This window comes from Dreissena polymorpha, chromosome 4 (genome assembly GCF_020536995.1).
Source record: "Dreissena polymorpha isolate Duluth1 chromosome 4, UMN_Dpol_1.0, whole genome shotgun sequence".
NCBI lineage: Eukaryota > Metazoa > Mollusca > Bivalvia > Myida > Dreissenidae > Dreissena > Dreissena polymorpha.
In genome coordinates, this window is record NC_068358.1 from 11146964 (window position 1) to 11171505 (window position 24542).

At 33.7% G+C, this 24542-nt stretch overlaps 1 protein-coding gene across 9 annotated transcripts in view; it reads right to left on the minus strand.

Moving 5' to 3' along the window:
* LOC127876064 (cholesterol transporter ABCA5-like) overlaps positions 1–23981 on the minus strand; it is a 106379-nt gene extending 82398 nt beyond the window's left edge. For 3 of the 9 annotated variants that reach the window (XM_052420922.1, XM_052420927.1, XM_052420920.1), the window contains exon 1: positions 22553–22919. The gene's annotated coding sequence lies outside the window, so the exon portion shown is untranslated. Of the gene's footprint in view, positions 1–22552; positions 22924–23822 lie in introns of those variants that run through there. The other 6 variants (XM_052420928.1, XM_052420926.1, XM_052420921.1 and 3 more) reach the window with 5 other exon arrangements.
* Positions 23982–24542: the final 561 nt, after the last annotated feature.

Genomic DNA, 24542 nt, shown 5'->3' on the forward strand with positions numbered 1-24542 from the left:
ATTTTTGACCTTTGAACTAAAAGTGTGACCTTGACCTTGGAGATATTTACATAATTTTTTCAGGTGACACACCATCCAATGATGGTGAACAAAAGAGCCAAGTAATATAAAAGTTTCACAATAAACAACATAGTTATGGCCCGGACAAGCTCATTTATGGCAACTTTTGACCTTTGAACTCAAAGTGTGACCTTGACCTTGGATGTATCACGTAATTCTTTCGCGCAACACACAGTCCAATGATGGTGAAAAAATGTGCCAAATGATTTTAAAATCTCACAATGAACAATATAGTTATGGCCAAGACAAGCTCATTTATGGCCAGTTTTGACCTTTGAACTCAAAGTGTCACCTTGACCTTGGAGATATCGACGTAATTCTTTCGCGCGACACACCGTCCAATTATGGTGAACAAATGTGCCAAATGATTTTTAAATCTCACAATGAACGACATTGTTATGGCCCGGACAAGCTCATTTATGGCCAGTTTTGACCTTTGAACTCAAAGTGTGACCTTGACCTTGGAGATATCGATGTAATTCTTTCGCGCAACACACCGTCCAATGATGATGAACAAATTTGCTAAATGATTTTAAAATCTCACCGTAATTGACAAAGTTATCGCCCGGACAAGCATTTGACCTTTGAACCCGGAGTGTGACCTTGACCTTAGAGATATCAACGTACTTTTTTCACACGACACACTGTCCCATGATGGTGAACAAATGTACCAAGTCATTTTAAAATCTAACAATAAATGACATAGTTATGGTGCGGACAAACTTTCCGTTTAAAACACACTAAGTGACCCCATGATCTATTTTTTTACTTGGCATGACCCATATTCAAACTTGACCTAAACATCATCTAGATACAACTTGTGGCCAAGTTTGGTGAAGATCAGATGAAATTTTGGGACAGACCGACGGACCGACCGAAAAAGTGACTCCTATATAGCCCCCATTACCAGTAATGGGGGTACACTGTATTACATGTATTATGAAAACATTCATAATCAAAGGTGAGTAACTACTGTAAACTTAAATGCAATATTTAGAAGAGTTGTCTCCCATGTTACATGACCTTAATTCATGATTGTTTACAAGCCTTTTTACTATATAAATATAAGGAAAACTGCCCCGTCCCCCTGGCAACCATGTTTTTCAACGGACCGGAACCATTTTCAAACTTAACTCACGTATCTAGGAAACAAAAGTTCTGACAAAATTTCATGAAAATTGAGCCAAAAATGTGACTTCTCGAGTGTTCACATGTTTTCACTATATACATATAGAAAAAAATGCCCCCCCCCCCCCCCCACTGGCGGCCATGTTTTTTCACCGATCTGGACCATTTTCGAACTCATCCGAGAAATCAATAAAACCAATGTTTTGACCAACTTTCATGATGATTGGGCAAAAATTGTGACTTCAAGAGTGTTTCTCTATAGCCAAATAAGGAAAACTGCCCCGCCCACTGGCGGCCATGTTTTTCAACGTACAGGAATCAGTTTTGAACTCAACCAACAAATCATTAAGACAAACATTTTGACAAAGTTACATCAAGATTGGGCATGAAATGTGACTTCAACAGTGTTGACAAGTTTTTTCTTCTTTTTTTTTACCTAGTGACCTAGTTTTTTACCCGCCATGACCCAGTTTTAATCTCGATCGAGATTTCATTGGAACAAAGCTTCTGACAAAGTTTCATGAAGATCGGACAATAAATGTGGCCCTAGAGTGCTTACAAACCAAATGTAGACGACGGACGGACAACGGACAAAGACCGGTCACAAAAGCTCACCTGAGCAATCAGGTAAGCTAAAAACGTAAATGTATTGCCCTTATTCCTAGGCTTTTGTTAGAGAACCACCTGCTGAGTGAGTTTGCTATTAATTGCAAATGTTCATAGTAAACTTTTCAGTAAGCAAACATTTCTAAAAATGTTGCTAACCTTCTCCTTCACTGAACCCACCATTGTTTATACACAAGATAGGACTGAGGGATGAATACTAGTTCACATAAACTTGAATAAAGTTTATGCTCAAGATAATAGTATCAGAGTCCATGCAAGTTGAGAATGATAAATGATAAAAAAAAAGAACAATGAGTCGTTGAACTTTACAATTAGTCCTTGAGCTTTAAATCTCTCTCATGACATTGTGATAGATAGAAATACTAGAACTTGAAAAGAGGTCATGATTGTAGGCCAAAAATGATACAAGTGTTAAATTTTGTTCAGGTTAATGGCACACTCAAATGCAGGGCTATAGATAATTTTTGGGGTATATTGGGTAATCACAAGTTTTTTTGACAACAATAGGGTTTTTGTTAATTCAATAGAGTTTTCGCAAAAATTATCACCCCCTACTTTTGAGCTTAATTGGGTTTTTCACCCCCAGTTTTTTAGCTCAATTGGGTAATGTAGAGAATGACATATATCATAAAAATCTACTAAGGTTACTATATTATTTATACAAATGAAATTCAAAAAGGTACCTGTACATAACAACAAACAATTGTTGAAGTTCTGATCAAAGTTCATTCATTTTTGCGTTGAATAAGACAGAATTCGTGAAAATTGCTGCACAATTGATGAAGTTATGGCTGTTCAAAGTGATTCACCCCGTTTTCCGGTCATATTGAGTTGAATACCTTGAAAATTAAAGTAGACATTGGACAGGTCTACAGATAGTTACAATAATACCCCAAAGATTTATAACTGCTGGAAAGACTGCCTTCTTCTCTTGATAGGACGGTATTTAAACATTTTTGTATGGAAAATAACCAGTCTAAAAAATACACCCGGTGTCTGTAAGAATTGTGTTTTGTGACGCAAGGTTTTTTACGGGAATTACGTTATAAAATTTGTATTTGTATTTGTATGCTTTATTTTGAATTTAATTACGTTTTTTGGTTATTTTAATTGCGTAATAACGCAAATACGCTTGTAATCTATAGCCCTGATCAAATGATATCTCCTTCACAAAATTCGGCTTCAAACAATTAAGTTCAAGAACAGTCACACTCAAACTTTAAATGTTCATCTCATGCAAAAAAATACATTTTTAAGAAGAGTATTCAAAACAAGAGACTCTATTCAATACTGAATGAGGATGGCATTATATTTTTTCATTCATTTTTTTCTCAGCTCTTTTCCAAGGATTTTGTTAAGGCACAGGGGCATATACTCTCAGCTGGCAATGTAATTTCTTTTTACACCTTTACTGTATCAATATACACATAACTTAAGTCCTAAATGAACATATCAACAAATACTGATGTTTTGATATTCAAGCACAGGCCTACCACTGCTTTGAACATTCAGGCACAGTGGCACTTCTTTGCTTTAAAGGCCCTATGAAAAGGTCTGATTTCACATCAGTGCCTTATAAGTTCATTGATAAGTGATGGCGGTAACTATCTGTACATGATGCAATCAACGATTTACACACATAAAATAAAGCTGTTATTTTTGTAATCAGGACTTCTTTTCCAACCTTCTTTTATTTGTTTAGCTTTAGCTTAAACACAGTTCAAAAACTTTTCATTTGACATACAGCAGAAATACTGAGCTTGACCCAGACATGATGGTCCTGTACCACAAGCAAGAGTGGCCACTGGGAGGTAATAATACTTCGTATATAGAAATATTCATTGTCCATCCGTCTGTTCTTTCATTCATTCTTAGCTTTTGCATTCTCTGACTTCCAAGATTAAGATATATATTTTTTTCACATGCCATACCCTGTTTCTCATGTAATACATGTATAACCATTACATATTTTTTTATATTACACATGTGTAATACAACATTTTAAAGTGTTTTCATTGGCTTAGTTTTCTTTTATTGACCAATTGCATTTTGTTATTTTGCTGAAATGATGTTGCAACTAGGGCTGTAACGATCATTCGAATATTCGAATTACTCGAATACGGCTGTGGACGAATCGTATTCGTTATTCGCCACCTCCCAAACCGAATATTTGACGAATACAAAGGACGTGGTTTCGAGTTTGAAAGTTTAATCATCTTATCTAACCTTACAAATGAAGGTTCATACAATAAACCCCTATATTCAAATGTTTTTCTCCTTATTCCGTGTGTTTCATCATGTTTACCCCACCCACTATGTTACACAGTGAGATTATAAACAAAAATAGCGGGCATCAGTTGAATAATATGTGCGACATTGAATTGAATTTTTTTCGATGTTTGTTTAATGTTTATTTAGGTTAATAAGAGTGATTTGATGCTCAAACATTTTTTTTTTTTTATTCAATATCATACATACAATGTAAACATGTATATGATCATACAACATCGTGATTGTACAAAGCAATATAGTTCAGACATGTTATACAAGATATGCTAATATATATTTATTTTTTTTGAGAGAAAAGAAAAGAACAACAGAGGAATAGTTATGAAATATGATGAATTGTATAAAGTTGAAAGAAAAGATACTGGACTTGTGTGTTTTGTTGTATATTCACAATGATCTTGTCTGACTGAAAAAATAAGAATAAAAAAAAATAAACAAACTATTTTAGAGAGATAGACTAACATTAGAGTGAAATGTATATAAGTGGACAAAACATTATGAGAATTTAATCCGATTCCATTTTTGTTCAAAGATGTGTAATGTGTCATTACTGAGGGCTATTTCTTTCTCAATTTGAATTTTTAGTTTAAGACTATGGACAAAACAATTAAAATTTGGAACTTGTTTTTTGTACTTCATGTTTAAGATAAAATATTTCATTAATATAACCATAAAATTCACAATATTATTACAGTCTATTGATTTCAATGAGTTAATTCCGAAACTTACTTTTAAGAGAGATAGTTTAACGTTTAGTTGATGTTGTTCAAGAAAAGATATTAATTGATTCCAAATAGGCTGGATGTGTTTGCACTCCCAAAAAAGATGTTCTATAGTTTCAATGTTTTCACTGCAGAAGTCACACAGATTTGAGTTAGATAATTTACATTTAAAGAGATATTTATTTGTAGCTATAATTCTATGGATGTTTTTTTTTTATTGAAAATTTCTCAGTGTGCTTTCAATAGTTGCTTTATATGGCATGGTAAATATGTGTTTCCAATTAAGTTCATTTTCTCCAAAAAGAACTTGCCATTTATTTTGGATTTTGGAGTTTTCTGTAGGGTTTTTAATTTGTAGTGTGTAAAATATTTTAATTGTTTTGTTTTTTCTTCCAAGTATGTTTTCTACAAATGTTGTTTGAGTACATGGTGTATTATTTGTATTGGTTTCCGATTTAATATGTATGGGTATGCTTTTGATAAGTGTGTAGTACTTCAAAAAATTATTTGAAGGTATTCCGTATATGTAGCATATATTATCAAAAGAGTAGAAATCCTTAATTCTGTAGTAATATAATTGGTCGACATATTTAATGCTTCGTTCAAACCAGTCTTTATAGAAAAACGTCTTATTGTTTGAAGTTATGTCTTTATTGTTCCATAAAATTGTTTTACTGCTGGTTTGGGTCTCTAAGTTATGAGTGACATCACTCCACGCTGATAGAACATCAGACAGAAATATGTTTTCGTTTGCAATTTCATGTAAGATATTATTGCTGATGTTACATTCAAAGAGTAAGGAGTCACCATATTTTTTAGGATTTTCTGGTAGAATAATTTCCATTTACTCGTATTGGTATTATCTAGGTATCGTTTAACCCAGCTGCATTTGATTGCATTCAAGAATGATTCAATGTTCGTTAATTGGATACCTCCATTTTCTACAGATTGAATTAACTGAGTTCTTTTTATTTTATCAGGCTTACCGTCCCATATGAAATTGAATATTGCTGATTTTATATCGTTAATAACATCACTTGGTGGATTTGGGAGAACTGTTAATAAATATATTAATTTAGGAAGTGCAAACGTTTTCAATACTGTGTTTTTTCCGATTAGTGTAAGTTTACGATGATGCCATGATTTTAAGCAGTTTTTAAAATTCTGTAATTTAGGTATTATGTTTTTAAGAACTGTATCCTTTTCATTATTTGTGAATGTAATTCCTAACGTTGTGGCTTCATCGGATGTCCAATTAAATTTCATTTCTTTTTTATATTGAACATTACTTTGTTTTAATTTACCTACTCGTAGCACAGTACATTTACTTTTGTTTAGTTTAAGACCCGATGTCATTCCGTAAATGGTTAGCGACTCTATGAGGTTATGGAAAGAATCGCTATTGTTATTTAAAAAATAAGTTGCATCATCAGCAAATAGGGATTGTTTGATTTCTTCGTCAGGTTCTAGTGATATGCCTTTTATGTGTTCATTTGATTGGATGTGATGTGATAGATACTCTATGCAAATAATAAATAGCGATGATGAGAGTGGACATCCTTGTCGAACCCCTCGTTCGATGTTAAAACTGTTTGAAAAGAAGCCATTGTTGATGATTATACTGTTAATATCGGTATAGAATAGTTTGACCCATTGAATGAGACTTTCACCAAAGTTCATATTTTCTAAGCAAGAGAACATAAATGAATGATCAAGCGAATCGAATGCCTTTTCAAAGTCTGCAAAGAATATTAGACCAGGATTATTTGAATTGTTAAAATAGTTTATGCATTCTTGGATAAGACGAACGTTTTCACCAATGTAACGTCCTTTTATGAAACCAGATTGAGATTTTGAAATGATTGATGGTAATATTTTTTTTATTCTGTTTGCTATACTTTTAGTTGCAATTTTGTAATCATTGTTTAGTAAACTAATCGGGCGCCAGTTTGATAAGGATTCTAAGTTTTTTCCAGGTTTTGGAATAAGTGAAATAATACCTTGTTTTTGTAGCGTAGTTAAGTTTTCGTTGTTAAATGAATAGTTAAGTGAATTAATTAGATGTGTTTTTATATCATTCCAGAATATTTTATAAAATTCGATTGTGATGCCATCAGATCCTGGGCTTTTGTTATTTTGCATTTCTTTAAGGGGTAATCCACATTCATATTCATTAAGCAATCCGTCGCACAGTTCTTTTTCTTCCTGGTTTAAAGCATGATGTGTATTTTTAAAAAGAGTGTTATTTTCAGCATTTTTTCGTTTATAGAGGGTTTCGAAAAACAAACGTTGTTCTTCTAGTATTTGAGTTCTGTTTGTTATATCTTTGCCATTGACTACTAATTTGTGTACAGTTTTTTGTTCACTTCTACGTTTTTCAATGTTTGCGAAATATTTTGTATTCTTTTCATTGTGTTCAACATGCTGTGCCCGCGCTCTTAGTATTATTCCATTGAGATGTGTATGATAGATTCCATCTAATATTTGTTTTTTTAATGTTATTTCATTTTCAATGTTGGTGGTGTCATTTGTGTTTGTTTGATGCAATTGTTTTTCAAGTGTTTTAATGGTTTTGATGGTTTCAGTTTCAAGTTTGTGTGTTTCTTTTTGTTTAAATGATGTGTATCTAATTGTTGTGTTACGTATATTTCCTTTAATTACTTCCCATAAGGTGTTTGGGTTTGCATCTTTATTATTTTGAACTGTATTTAATATTTCCTGTTTTATTTGTGTTTGATATTGTGTATCTAATAAGATGCTGTTGTTAATTTTAAAGTATCCTGGGCCTCTTTCAGGTTGTATATTGTGCAGTTTAAGTTCAACTAGAGAGTGGTCAGTCATAAATCCTGGTTTTATTTTACATGTGTCAATAATGTTGCAAAGAGATTCAGATATTAAAAAATAGTCTAATCTACAAAATATTGTTGGTTTTGTGTTTGAATGCCAGGTGAATCTGCTCTCGTTTGGGTATGCTGTACGCCAGATGTCTATCATATTGTAGTTTTCAATTATGTTGTTTAAAATGTTTCTATTTTTAGTATGAGTATAAAGGTTTCCATTCTTTTTATCAATTAATGGGTTCAGGACCGTATTGAAATCACCACCGATTATAATGTTTTTATCTTGGTTATTTATTATAAAGGATTGTAATGTTTCGTAAAATGTGGAATCGTCTACCGGTATGTTAGGGCCGTAGACGTTGATTAATGTTATTTGTGTTTCGTGTATTTTGATATCTATACTTGCTTGTCTGCCAATTATTATTTCCTTAAAGTTATCGACTGTGACACCTATATTATTTTTTATCAGAGAGGCAATGCCTTGTTTATTAGTATGTTCTCCACAGAGATAGATTTCTCCGTCCCATTCATCTTTTAAGGTTTGTGTTAAAGTAGGTGTCAAATGACATTCTTGTAAAAGGCATATACTATTTTTTTTTTCGTCTAACCATTTGAAGATTTTTATGCGTTTGTCTTTATTGTTTAATCCTTTAACATTTAAAGTACATAATTTAATCATTTAAGTAGGTGGAGGGTGGTGTGAATCGTAATTTGTATGTGCTTGTCCAGTAAATTTTTATTTTAAAATGTGTCCAGTTGGTTTCTCTTATAGGACATAAGATGTCCATACATACAAACAACTGAGGAGCTGCGCCATGAGCGCATGATACGCCCGTCGTTCGCCAATGAAGTAGTAAGGTAATTAACAGACGGACGGACGGACGGCTACGGTAGGACATTCAATGAAATCACGAAATTTTGACGAACAAAGTCCCATAACTCTGGAACGACAATTCAGAATTCCATCAAAAACGAAAGGGGATCAGGGTTTATCAATATTAAGATTGTGTTGAAATTTGAAAAAAATCCATCGAAGGATATTTGAGCTACAGTAGGACATTCAATGAAATCACGAAATTTTGACGAACAAAGTCCCATAACTCTGGAACGACAATTCAGAATTCCGTCAAAAACGAAAGGGGATCAGGGTTTATCAATATTAAGATTGTGTTGAAATTTGAAAAAAATCCATCGAAGGATATTTGAGCTACAGTAGGACATTCAATGAAATCACGAAATTTTGACGAACAAAGTCCCATAACTCTGGAACGACAATTCAGAATTCCGTCAAAAACGAAAGGGGATCAGGGTTTATCAATATTAAGATTGTGTTGAAATTTGAAAAAAATCCATCGAAGGATATTTGAGCTACAGTAGGACATTCAATGAAATCACGAAATTTTGACGAACAAAGTCCCATAACTCTGGAACGACAATTCAGAATTCCGTCAAAAACGAAAGGGGATCAGGGTTTATCAATATTAAGATTGTGTTAAAATTTGAAGAAAATCTGTCAAAGGATATTTGACGTAGCGTACGACATTAACAGACGGACGGACGGACGGACAGACGGACGGACGGACAGACGGACGGACGCGGGGTATACCATAATACGTCCCGTCATAGACGGGCGTATAAAAATAGAAAACAAAAATTAAGAATACAAAAAGATAAATATTCCATAGACTTGAAGAAGTAAAAAAAGATAATCACACAAGTAAGAGGAAAACACAATAAAAGACGTGTCCCTAGTAGAGACATAGAAAAAAATAAAATAAAATAAAACATATGAACAACCATAAAAAGCAACATGTGAACAAAAAAATAAGCCAATGTGTTTATGCATAATACTCATGTATATAATTATGCAACACAAATTGTGCACACCAAAAAAACACAAGCCAATGAGCTTATGAATGATTCTCATGTATATAACTATACAACATAACATGTGAACAAAAAAGCACTAGTCAATGAGCTTGTAAATAATACTCATGTATATAACTGTACTACATACCATTTGGAGAGAAGCACAAGCCAATAAGGTTATGCATAAAAACACATGTATATAATCATACAACATAACATGTAAATAATAAGCACAAGCCAATATGCTTATGAATGATACCCCTGTATGTAATCAATAAGTTGTTAATAAGTATGTCATTTAGTATGCAAAGAGCATAGCACAATTTCTGGGTAGAGTTTGAGAACACAAAGCCGGTGTAAGTTATATTTAACCTCTCAGTATTACAATCCAGAGATTGAGGGAAAAAAATCAAACACACAAACAATGATTTTCCATATCTGTAAAAGTTCTTAGTTGCCTCGTTAAAAAGGAACTAACTAACTACACTATGTGTCTATGGCATTGTATCTCAGATAATATATTGTTATGTATTATAAGTATAACACTTAATATCAAGGTACCATAAAGTTATGATTTAAAGAGACAATTTTCAGAACACTAGTCATTTTGTATAGTTAAGCTTAATAATACTAAATTCAGATCCCATGCCTTTAAAATATGATAACAAATAGCACATTGATTTTTCTGGAAATACATATACACATACAGCAATGCATACAATACATTATATCTTTGTTCAAACAATCAAACAGGCATACAGCACAAAGTGCAAACAAAATGAAAACACCAGCAAGCTAATGAGCTTATGCATACTACTTGTGTATAATAAATAGGTGTGTCACTCAGCATACAAGGAGCATAACACAGTATCTGGGTAGAGTTTGAAAAAGTCAGTGCAAATATATATTTTACCTCTCAATATTACTACCTACAGATTGAGGGAAAAAAGACACATACAAACAAAAAATGTCCATACCTGTACAAGTTCTTAGTTACATAACTGAAAAAGAATAGCTAATTACACTATGTGATTATGACCTTGTATTTCAGATAGTACATGTTTTTATGTATTTTAAGTATACAAATTGTATAAAGGTACCTTTCAGTTTAGAAGAAAAAAAGAAAAAAAACTGTTTACAAGGCATCTCTTAGTTCATAGGCAGTTAAAAACTGCAGCTTTTTTATTGTGTGCAGCCTTTTCTTGAAAGTAAAAGTTTAAGATCATCCACTCAAGATGTTAGAAATTGATTACATAGTGTATCTTATGACAGATTAACCATATATATTATATTTCTGTAATATTACTGAAGCAGTTCAATAAATTAATATGAATTTTGTGTCACAAATTTATCAGCTCAACAAGATTCTGTATATAGCACATTTTGAGGATTCTCATTTGTCAAGATTATTTAGCAATTACAATAACAATTGTATAAAATAATCTTGTTTAAAGATTTGCTTTGATTAGTCATGAGTACATATTATAGTCATGAAAGTTATAAAATAGGGCTATTGGTATTTATTTAGTATTAAATTTACCCCCAAAAAAGGATCACCTGTTTATTTGAATAGGTGATCTATGGGGAAATATATAATATATATATCTATCTATACACACAATTATAGTACAATATTATTAAGAGACAAATATTTTTATGTTCACCAATGAATGAATAAACCCATATGCGACCACCTATGCGAAAACAAAACCATAGATGGTTTGTAGGGATAAGATTCATAGTGTATATCATTGTGTAATAGTAATATTCATACAATTAAAGATAAACAGTTGGACAAAGTATTTGAAAAAGATAACAACTATTGTATTTCAACGTATAACAGTTATACTCATACAATTAAAGATAACAAGTATTGTATATCATCGTATAAGAGTTATACTCATACAATTAAAGATAAACAGATGAACAAAAGTATTTGGAAAAGACAACCACTACTGTATATCATTGTATAATATAGTAGTACTCATACAATTAAAGATAAACAGTTGAACAAAAGTATTTGAAAAAGACAACAGTTACTGTATATCATTGTATAATAGTAATACTCATACAATTAAAGATAAACACTTGGACAAAAGTATTTGAAAAAGACAACAACTATTGGATTGCTTCTTATCTTATAGTAAGAAATGTATGTACACTATGGTTGAGTTATACAATCACAAAGCATGTCTTATTGGCATGAGCATTTACAGTATGTATTAATAACAGTTGTGTTAAGCATAGTGGCATAGTTAGGTCAATAATGGAAAACCTGTTCTATAAATAGAATGTAAACAGTGGGACATCAGATGGTTATATGAGTTTAAGGTCAATAGTGGTAAAATCCTATTCTATAAATAGAATATAAACAGTGCGCATTATAAACAGTTTAACGAGTCACTGCGTTTGAATTACGCCCACAAATCCTATTGAATTTGAACGATGTAAGAGTTAAAGAATAGATTTACATTGTGTTCGGTTTTGTTAAGAAAAGTAAGACATATATTGAGTTTTTTCCATATGGTGTACACATGTATTTATCAAACGTTATTTTTCCCTTTGCATTGAAATATATTGCAAGAGATATTGGGAGTAGACAAATAACAGTAACATTTAACAAATATCAGTGTATACATACATAGACACGACTAACTGCATAGCTCGATACACTTATCAGACTTTGTAGGTGTTTTTTTTCGTAAAAGAAATAATATTATACATGGTATTCATTAAGCGAGATGACATAACCAATGTTTTCAAAATAAATTATATATTATTTTATATATTATTTATTATATGTTATTTTCTATATACATTAACTTAAGTTATATATTATTTTATATATTATTTATTTTATATAATTTTCTATCTACAAAAAGCATAATCAACTTATATCATGCATAATGTTGGAGTAAAAATGAAGAAAAACACAACAAAACTAGATTCATCTCACCGGATCAGCAGCGGCAGGTTAGATCAATGCAGTGATCACACTCAGGCGTGGAAACATGTGTTAATTACGCTTGGCACGGAGCTCAAACATACACACAAAGGATTAGCAGTCTCTCAAGACTGACATAGGTGGAAAACCGGGCGTAAATTACGCCCGAAAACGGCAGTCGTACGTCCATTATGCAATGGTGGAAGTCCCTTGGACGTCCGATAATCTGCATGTACGCTATTGTCAAATACACAACACGTTCAAATGTCAACACTCAACAGTAAATTGGTCATTCAGTTCGCCAAAGAGCTACTGTTTTCAATGAATTTCTCAGCGAGTGGCCAATATTGATTTTCCAGCTGTCAATCAAATTCTTCTTGATAAGCGCATCTGGCTCAGCGCTCAGGCAACCGAAAACACGCCGACCCCATGTGTAGCTGTGTACAATAATATAAGCGACCTCTGCGCTACAAAGTTTTTATTTAGCAATCAAATATTAAAGTCCACGCTTTCCCCGAGGAAGAATGATGTGATGTTGTACATTAAGTCTAATTATCGCATGATTTTCATCTGTACACGACACACACGAGAAATGTTTATTTGTTGCTCAAATTTTCTTAACTTTCCATCAATAATAAAATCTGGAAATGATTTCGGATAACACGTTTAATTATATGCATTTGAAAAAACTCAAATTGAATAATGTATTTTGTTATATCTATGGCCATAACACATAATGCAATAAGTAGTAAAATAACGTGTTTTGAGATTGCCAAACTATGCATACATATTGGTCTACATGCATGAATGACCTGACAAGTTATATTGCGGTCGGAATGAAGTGTACACGGTAAATTTTTTAAAAAATGACGCGTTCTTATGTTCCAAAATACGCTTTCAATTACCCAATCTTTTCTGAAAGGAGGTACATGTTTCATTTTAAATTCAGTCGTTGATTTGTCGTAATTACTAAATATGAACAGTGCTCTCAAATCGCATCACGTGATTAACGCGTGTGTTCAATGGGAATTCCCCCATCCCACAATTCAATTTGTATATGCACTTGCGTAAAACGGCGGACATTTGCGGACGTCAATATTAGCCGTTTTTTGGTTTTGAAAATAGAAATCGTAATAATACTGTATTATCGGGTAATTGATAGAGTTGGAACATGTACGTATATTACAATTCTGAAATAAAAGTGGGACTTCAAAGTTTATGTCTGGGACGTCCAAATTTTTAGGCTTGGAAGTCAGGACTTCCAACTTTTTAAAGCTAACGAAAGCAGATGGAATTTTTTAATTTTTTTATTTTTACGACAATGTATGTGCAACTTATCAACAAACATGGAGCCTAGCAAAGGGAATGCTCATAGTTTCATACTATATAATGTCATGTCAAGTTGCTTAATTGTTCTACTCAAGGATTTTATTGGTACTAGTCATGTTTTCAAAACTGTATTCAAAGTTTAAGCAGTTCTAGTCACTGTAAGTCAGTGTTTTGTTATTTCAAAGTGTTATATTTCATATTTTCAATATGCATTGATACTCAATTAATCAAATTGACAAATACTCATATTTTCATACTATATAATGTCATGTCAAGTTGTCAGTATTACTTTTGTTCATTGAGATTCATATTCGCGAATAAATATTCGTATTCGCCATCCTGTATTCGTGATACGTATCGTATTCGTCACCTAGTGTATTCGTTACAGCCGTCAAATGACGTCACGAAATGTAAACAACATTTGGGATTTATCATTATGTTTGCATAAATATTTATTTAATTTGCTCATTTAAAAGCATGTCATAAAAAAGATCTGACACTTGTTGTCATATCATACCATATTTTATTAAAATCGTCCAGGAAATTCATTAGTAAGCCAGCCTTTCAAACTTTCTGAACTGAATAAAATATGGTATATGACAACTTGTGCCAGATCCTATATGTCAGCATATTCAATCCCCCAAAAATTAATCATTTATTACTTAGTGCCATCACTCATTCAAAACATGAAAATCCCTCATTTACTCATTTGTTTCATTGAACTAAATAAGAGGAAATACTCTTTGCTCTCTATTCATTGTCTGTATGACCATTAGCTTTTGTCTATAGCACGGAATGATAAATTAAGTAATAAAATAGGCGACTCCTTTTAGAGTAGTTGTGACAGCTGTCTAGAGATCAATTGTAGAAAATCTAAGGCAGTTTGGATGATGCTTAGAAATGTAAAAGTTTTGGAAAAATAATATGTTTCTGACATAAAAATGGCTCAGTTCAAGGGCATGTGACTCATAAAAATGTGGATCATTTGGCATGAAAAAATTTGTCTTGCACATCTACACTTAAGTTTGATGACATATTTCAAGATTTATTCCTTTTCTTGAGAAATGTAAAAGTAGTTAGAACTCTAAACTTTCAGCAAGTTGCGTAACCATAACAACATAATTGTAAATTAAAACAAAATCATCAACAAGTGATATTTTCCAAAGTTTCAAAATGGATAGATATTGTTCTTATCTAATTTCAAGTTGTCCAGTTATCTATATATTTTTTTAAGTATGAAAAACAAATGGAATGTATGGCACTGGTATCTGGACTCCAAACTCCCTAGCTAGGCAACCAAAGTAATAAATACAGCATATTAAGTCAGTTAGTTTATTTAGTGGGACTTAAAAAAAACTAAAACATAAGCCTTGGCAAGTGCTTCAGGTTTTTCTGCTGAGCAAATATAGACAATCCCAGAATGGATCAATTGACCGCCGCCTTACACAGGTGGTTAGCGTGTGGCTATGATATTGATTAGTGAAAACATCATTTTGAATGATAAATAATCATATTATAACGAAAAATCAACTTTTCTGAAAAAAAAATTCACTTTCAAATATATATATAACAAGGTAATAACAAGGTATCCAACTCAAAATCACCTGAAAACGGGGTGAATCGCTTTGAACAGCCATAACTTCATCAATTGTGCAGCAATGTCACGATCTTGGTCTTACTCAACGCAGAAATGAATTTCCTTTCATTTCAGAAATGAATCTGAATGAACTTTTTTCAATTTTGTCAATTTACCAAAATGTGAAAAGGCCTCTTTAAGATAAGATACCATGCGTCACCTTCTAATAAAATGCAGGGTTTTACAGGACGCGATATTATGCGTCAAATACGCATAAAATGCCGGTCATGACCCGTCATATTTGTTAATCTGCATCCCATTTGACGCACAATCATTTCGATGTATTGGTTCTTGTAATATCAATGAGAAACTCTGAAAGACAACTGCAGTGAGTAATTTTCTTGAAGGATGTACTAGTTGTCTCGCTTGTTGATTTATTGATCAATCGTGCACCTGCTGTTGCTAGTTGCAAATGCCCGAATTGAGATTACATTGCGTAAATGTGAGCTATTTATGTCACTATGAAAGAAAAGCTTACTGAGGTTAGATAGCTTATTATCTGGCAAGCAAAATTAAAATATAAATACAATCTTTTATTGTAAAGGTGTGTGTTAAATCTCAGCTATTGTTTTAAAACGTAGATAATAGATTACTATACTTTTAACTAAACCCTGAACATTTCAATTGACAATAAAGGCCTAATTCATGCTGAGTCTTATCAGAGTCGTAGATCTTCGTCTCTGGTTTTATGACTTGTAAACAATGCAGATGGACCTGATAACAATATTTATTTTAAAAATATGAACTGTTATATGATTATTGTATCGATAACAGAAACCATCTTCATCTTCAAATATATTTAATTAAAACGCATCATTTCGTTTAATTGTTCAGGGACCTATACAAACATATAGGTCCCTATATTATTCTTCAGTACCAAGATGGCGGTATTCAGGGGCGGTAATCTGGGAGTAATTAAATTCTGGGATTGTCTATACTTGTCTCTGTTTAACACTTACCCTGGTTTTCTGTTTTCCCCTTATTTTTCACACTTTTCTATCTAAATTTCAAACATCAACGCTAGAAAAAGGTGAAAAAACATTACAATATCGAGTGACTGATAAAATTAAAATTAATGATGCCAATATATTGTGCATATTTGCTGTAAAATAATGAACAGTGTTCAAAACATCAACATTGGTCATATTGTAATAATTGGGTAATATCTCACCCGTAATGGACTTCTCGAAAGCCTTCAATAAGGTACACCACGGCCTCCTCGTCCACAAGCTCAAACACTATGGCATACAAGGAATGACCTTAGCATGGATCCAAGCAATCCTCACGAACAGAACTCAGAAAGTTGTACTCGATGGAGAATGCTCAGACACAGAAGTCGATTCTGGCGTCCCCCAAGGATCTGTCCTCGGCCCATTCCTGTTCCTCTACTACATATATCACATCCAAGACGGCCTTAAATCTACAGTTCGACACAGATGACACCATTGCATACCTCACCATATCAGGAGACACAGACTGCATAAAATTAAAAGAAGACCTTAGCAAATAAGCATTATGGGAAAATAAATAGAAAATGGAATTTCACCCTGAAACAAGATGTGTTTGTGAAACACAATGTCCCCCTATATGATGTTTGACCTTGAAGGATGACCTTGACCTTGTGAAGGATGACCTTGACCTTGACATTTCATTCAAAAAAATAAGTGATTTGGGCCACATATATTTGACTTCTGACCTTGAAGGATGACCTTGACCTTTCACCACTCAAAATTTGCAGCTCCATGAGATGCACATGCATGCCAAATATCAAGTTGCTATCTTCAATATTGCAAAAGTATTTATAAAATAAGCGATTTGGGCCACATATATTTGACCTCTGACCTTGAAGGATGACCTTGACTTTTCACCCCTCAAAATGTGCAGCTCCATGAGATACACATGCATGCCAAATATCAAGTTGCTATCTTCAATATTGCAAAAGTATTCATAAAATGAGCGATTTTGGCCACATATATTTGACCTCTGACCTTGAAGGATGACCTTGACCTTTCACCACTCAAAATGTGCAGCTTCATGAGATACACATGCATGCCAAATATGATGTTGCTATCTTCAATATAGCAAAAGTTATTGCAAAATGTTAAAGTTGGCGCAAACAGACCAACAGACAGACAGGGCAAAAACAATATGTCCCCCACTACTATAGTGGGGGACATAAAAATGTCAAGTATAATATGTCCCGCAAGCGCAAAACCATCACCCATCAATATAAACTTCATAACCACATTTTAGAACATGTAAAATCAACAAAATACCTTGGATGTTCACTGAATGAAAAGCTAGATTGGGGCGATCACATTAACAACATCAGCAGTAAAGCCAGCAGAAACCTAAGCTTTATCCGAAGAAACCTGAACATCGCATCCACAGCCATCAAGGAACAAGTATATATGTCACTTGTCTGCCCATTATTGGAATATGCCTGCACCAACTGGGACCCATACGAAAAGGCAGACACAGATAGACTGGAAATGATCCAACACCGAGGAGCTAGATAATCATACGTCAAAAACAGATACCATAATTGCTCAAGCATTACAGATATGCTAAAAGACCTTCAGTGGAAATCCCTCCAAGTTCGACGAAAAGAAGCAAGACTAATAATGTTTTATAAAATTGTAAACAACCTAGTACACATACCAACCAAAAATCGACTCCAACCAAATCTTAACTAGAGCTTTGCCACAGACGTGACGAATACCCCCACATGCCGCATTGACACATTATATTTTGCATGTCGTCTTCACAAAAAACAGCGGACACCATGCTCAATTTTTAAAACGCATTAAGTGACCCCTTGACCTTGTTATTTACCCAGAAAGGCCCATGTTCTAACTTGGCCTAAAGACCCCATCTCCATAAAACTTTTGACCAAGTTTGGTGAAGATTGGATGTAAACTACTTGAATTAGAGAGCGGATACCATGCTGAATGTTTAAAAACGCACTAAGTGACCCCGTGACCTAGTTTTAGGCCCAGAATGGCCCATGTTCACACTTGTTATAGAGATCATTTAGATAAAACTTGTGACCAAGTTTGGTGAGGATTAGATGAAAACTACTTGAATTAGAGAGCGGACAACATGGTGAGGTTTAAAACACACTAAGATGCCCCAGGACCTAGTTTTTGACCCGGCATGACCCATATTCAAACTTGACCTGGACATCATCTAGATACAACTTCTGACCAAGTTTGGTGAAGATTGGATGAAAACTACTTGAATAAGAGAGCGGACAACATTGTGATGTTTAAAACGCACTTAGTGACCCCGTGACCTTGTTTTTGACCCGGCATGACCCATATTCAAACTTGCCCTAGACATTATCAAGATACAACTTCTGACCAATTATGGTGAAGATTGGATAAAAACTACTTGAATTAGAGAGCGGACAATATGGTGAGGTTTAAAACACACTAAGTGACCCGTGACCTAGTTTTTTTACCAGGCATGGCCCATGTTCGAACTTGACCTACACATCATCTAGTTACAACTTCTTACCAAGTGTGGTGAAGATCGGATTTAATTTACTTGAAATAGAGAGCGGACACCATGCTCAATGTGTAAAATGTACTAAGTGACCCTGTGACCTAGTTTTTGATCTGGCATGGCCCATGTTCGAACTTGGCCTTCAGACCATCTAGATTAAACTTCTGACCAAGTTTGGTGAAGATCTGATGAAAACTACTTGAATAAGAGAGAGGACACCATGCTGAATGTTAAAAAACGCACTAAGTGACCCCGTGACCTAGTTTTTGACCCGGCAAGACCCATGTTCGATCTTGGCCTTAAGATAATCTAGATAAAACTTCTGACCAAGTTTGGTGAAGATCAGGTGAAAACTACTTGAATTAGAGAGCGGAAAACATGCTGAATGTTTAAAACGCACTAAGTGACCCCGTGACCTAGTTTTTGACCCGGCAAGGACCCTTGTTTGAACTTGGCCTTAAGATCATCTAGATACAACTTCTGACCAAGTTTGGTGAAGATCGGATGAAAACTACTTGAATTAGAAAGTGGACAACATGCTGAAAGTTTAAAACGCACTAAGTGACCCCGTGACCTAGTTTTTGACTCGGCATGCCCATGTTGGAACTTGGCCTAGACATCATGTAGATACAACTTCTGACTACGTTTGGTGAAGATCGGATGAAAACAACTTGAGAGCGGACACTTAATACGGACCGACAGACGACCGACCGACCAACCAACCGACAGACAAGTTCACTCCAATATACCCCCCTAAACTTCGTTTTTGGGGGTATAACAAGTCTGAACCAACTCGCAATATATTTTACTTCCAAATCCCATACTGCAGAACCCTCTGTCGCCAACAATCATTCTTCCCGAGAACTATCAGGGAATGGAACAACCTTTCACCGGACATCCTTTCTGCTAGTCTAATTTATTAGACGCGCAAATAATTTAGAGATACTTTTTATATGGGCTTAATTCTTTGGATCGTCTTATCCATTAAGGATTCATAATGTGGTGGACACCAGAAAGTTAAAATTTTCATCAATTTGCATAAAATTGCAAAATAACATTACCAACTCATTCAGTTTTAGTTCAGAAGTCCATTTTTACCTCAAATATCGTCAAATTGAAGTTAGAAAGGCATAAATTCTTCAGTTAAACTTCTGCTTAAATCGCAACAATATCACTGACCTCTTGCCATATTATGAAACATATTTAAATATCAACCAATCAGAAGAAGGCATTACGGTGTAACGTGTATGCGTAATTTGATTTAACATGAGCTGTTAACACCGACTTTTACCTAACTAGATCTAGTATGCTCATCTTTGTCGATTTAATAAGCATATGTTCAAAACAGATATGGTGCAGTGTACTTACATTCTACGTTAGATAGGACAGTATACTGTACGATCTGAATCAATAGTATTTATATACAGTATAAAAATAAAAGATGTTATTTATTTCAGAACTTTTTGTCACTTTAGAAAAAAAACAATGCTTAATTAATCCAGAAATGTGTAATAACATCGGTTTACTACCGGTATGTAACGTTCTGCACCACAACAAACGATCGCAAACTGTATTTTACGCTGTTTATTCTTCCACATTTAAACCAGATGCTTTACATCGAGGCAGTGTTATCGATTTATATCTACATTGAGAGAGAATCGAGAGAAATTAAACATTTGAATAGTGGTTGGATTTAAATTGCTCAGGCGTGCAAAATTCAAAGTGTTATTACATAATTTTTACTGAACATTATCGAGAAATGAATTATCTACACAGGTATGTAAATATTATTGCAATCCATTGATATTAAGTGTATGATATCGGGGCTTTAATGTTGTGCACAAAATCATTGCGCAACAATATAGACAAAGAAGGCAAAATGTCCAACATTATTCGAATGGTTCAGCCGTTGTACGCTCAAAATATTACCAATATAAAAAGTAGCTTAATATTTGACAGCGTCAACAAGTTGGACTACCTGTCAGCTGGCTCAGTTGAAACCTTCAGATTTCAACTAGCCAAACACTTTATCTCCCCCTTCGTCTTTTATCTCACACAGTATCCCTTACTTTCATCTTATAACGCAAGTAGATTGATCATTTTATATTTATAATATAAACAATTCACTATGCATGCACAATTTGCATTCCTGGGTTTACCACGTGACGATGATGATCAATCTCTTCACGTTATGTATAGTTAACTGGTGGTTACCTGGTAGACATACCCAGTAAAATTTATTACCAAATATACTGAAAATATGAAAACTGAACAACTTTTTTCAAGTAATGCAATATACCAGTTGTGATATTTAAATCAATATAAACTAATAATTGTAAAAAAATACGGTATTTTACAACTTTTCCTTTCCTCGTCATTGTGGTTGACAGTCCCTTTAAGAGGGCCGATGCCACTGAAAGACATGCTATATACTTCACACTTTTACTCTCACTTTCTCTTTTAACTTTTATGCGCACCATGGCAATAATATTCAGTAAATTGAAGGTTGCCGTTAAATGGAAGAAGATCTCGTTCAAATTGTAAATCTGGCTACCATAACTTTTAATGTCGCTTTTTATGATTTTTGACGGGCGCGAATTTATAGTTATGGACCAACCCCATTAGGAAAGTCAACCAGAAATTCCAGAAAAGTTGACAGTTAACAAAGACCTGTCCAAAACAGCTTTTAAATGCAGTTATTTGCCCAAATCAACCACTTGATCGGAAAGATTGACATTTTTCACATTTAACTGATATATTCTTTCACAAAATACAATCTTAAACATTTAAAATTTATCTTTTCTGCTCTTACATATCGAGAAAAACAGCGATGTGACAGACTTTCTTGAAAAGCGAATCTCCCGAGATTTCACGGTCATATGACGTTATTTCTATTTTTAGTAACATACCATGTGCTCAAGTGTTTTCAAATTCAAAATGACATTTTCCGGTATTTTAGATTATTCTGGCTTGTTTTGTAAACAAATTGAAGTGTAAATACAAACTCAAAGTAAATATTATTTAAAACTACCTGATTCACACTGAAATCAGTTGTATAATCCACCAGACTTAAGTTGTTAATCACAAATAATAGATTTCAGAAAACGAAGATGTTTACAATTTCAGCATAAAATGTCAAGGTCGATCCGAAAGTATCCAAATGAAAACTCTTCACGTGACAAAGCGACAATGGCGTCAAATTTGTGAATTTCAGACTGATGAGAGTTATTTTCATCTATTGTAAGATGCATTTGAAACATTTGAACCTTAAAATATTCCCTGATGCAGTAATTAATATTCATTCACCAATTATATGTAGAAATGTATCCAAGAAAATGAGCTTTCTTTGATTTATAGCGAGACATAAATATGTTACGACTCTGGTTGACTTTCGATACAGGTTTGGCTTCAGCGTACAGGTCTGTCAATACTATATAAACTGTACGCTGAAGTTTCTTTAGCTAGTTCAAATTGGTGATAAAAAAATGATTGTCCGTCGAGGAAACCAGCCATAGAATGTTTATTTTCTTAAAATCTGTAAAGCCTTAAAAATGTGCCTTAAAATTGTGAAACATCCTAGGGTTATACTGTGTGAACTTACCGCAATTCGTTGATCTACCGGCTTGGTCCAGCTTGATCCTTAAGGCTTAATCGTCCGAATTACGTGCTCATTATCCGAAATAATAAATTTAAATCATGTTATCTTATTATGAAAGCATGGCAATCACATCATCGATATACTACATGAAAACGCATTTAATTCCATCGTTGAATTATAATATGCAAAGTAATTAGAGCTTGCTTTATTGAGAGTCAATCAAATTTATTTATTTATAAGCGATGGCGATGATACAATTTTCTTTGTGCAAACTGCAAGGTGAAGGTTACAACGCACTAACAGTACTTGTAAATTGCATAAGAATGCGCTATAATAATCCACCAGACTTAAGTTGTTAATCACAAATAATAGATTTCAGAAAACGAAGATGTTATATTCTAACCATATTGCATTCTACATTATAACGCCCCTTTTGGTTATATAACGATTTTAACGATAACGATGATGAAGAGGATGATAATGGTGACGAGTTTAATGTACAGCGTCGCAGCCATGTAGTCTAGTAAACAAAAACCGCATAACGAATGCGGCAAATTGCTGCTTTTTCAATTTAATACATGTAAATGAAACCTAATGCTCACTGAACTAACTGGTGCCTAGTGCTGTCATGTGAGCAGTATAGAGCATATTGCTATGGTTTCGTTTGACGAAGCGCATATACCGGCGCATATACCGCTAGGCAGATTTTACTAACCCATTGGCTTTTGTTCCGTTTTACCCGAGGCTGATATAGGTCCATATATCCTGTAATCATTACTAATGTAAGTCCGATGCTATTTCCGTACTTTGCAAGTTTATCTGGGAATATATTTTTCCTGTCAATATTTTTCGATATAATAAATTCTCCAAAATGGAAGGAAAGATTCTATCCCCATATCAAGAAAAAGCCACGATGCAAAACTTATCGGCAGTATGTTCACTTTCCTCTTCGACTTTCATATTTTTATGCTTGAACATATTTATTTTTTCTGTAACCAAATAAAATAAATAAAACACTTATTTAACCCATATCAATCAACAACTTTTCTCCCAATATTCAGTTGCATAAACTCGTATGATTTTTATGTTAATAGATCTATTGTAATACAGTAAATTGCAAATTAAACACTTCAGTGCACGTTAAGTTCACTTCAGGTTTATGGCATCAGATTCAAATGAAATATACAAATTAGGAAATACCAATAAGTATTTAAAGACATTGCAAAAATGTATTTTCAACAAGCTACGTTGTAATTAAAATAGTAAACATTACCGTTGCTAACGTTGTTATTTAACTGGTTCTCCACTCACCACGCAACTTTGTATCGCAAAATTCCAAACATCGAATCAAAACGAGTTCACCCATTCATACATGTAACGGAGTGCGAAAGCACTTGCACAGCGTAGCTTCAAAGTATTACCTTGACCAAAATCACGTAATGATATAAATATTTATATTAAAAACAAAAGGAGAACACTGACCCAGTTAAAATGATACAGAGTGATAAATGGCAACAGTACTGAACCCAGATAGTACATTTTACAATACCGTGAAGGTAAAAGTTCATAATAACCCAGATACGGCTATCTATTGTGACCCAGTGGTGACTGTTACGTCTTTTCTAACAGTTGCGCAGTGTTTGCAGCACCAAGTATCCGACTTGCAATTACAAATATTTCGCAATCGATCCGCGATGTTCTAAAGTATTATGCGTCTTTATCGTACATCTTCTATTGCTCGCCAACTTTCATCTAGTACTGACTTTTGCAATAATATAATTTGTATGCTAATACCGTTGGTAACCATTACATAATTTTTGCACTGGACGCGATTAAGCCAAGTGCATCTCGTAGAGTTGTTAGTTGTATGGTCTCGTTAAACTCGGTTCATAACGTGCACGAACACAACCTCATGAAAATAGTCTCCGATCCATGCGACAACTACTGTTTGGATTTTACGAGTGACAGGCCAAAGTTGACCAACTATACATCT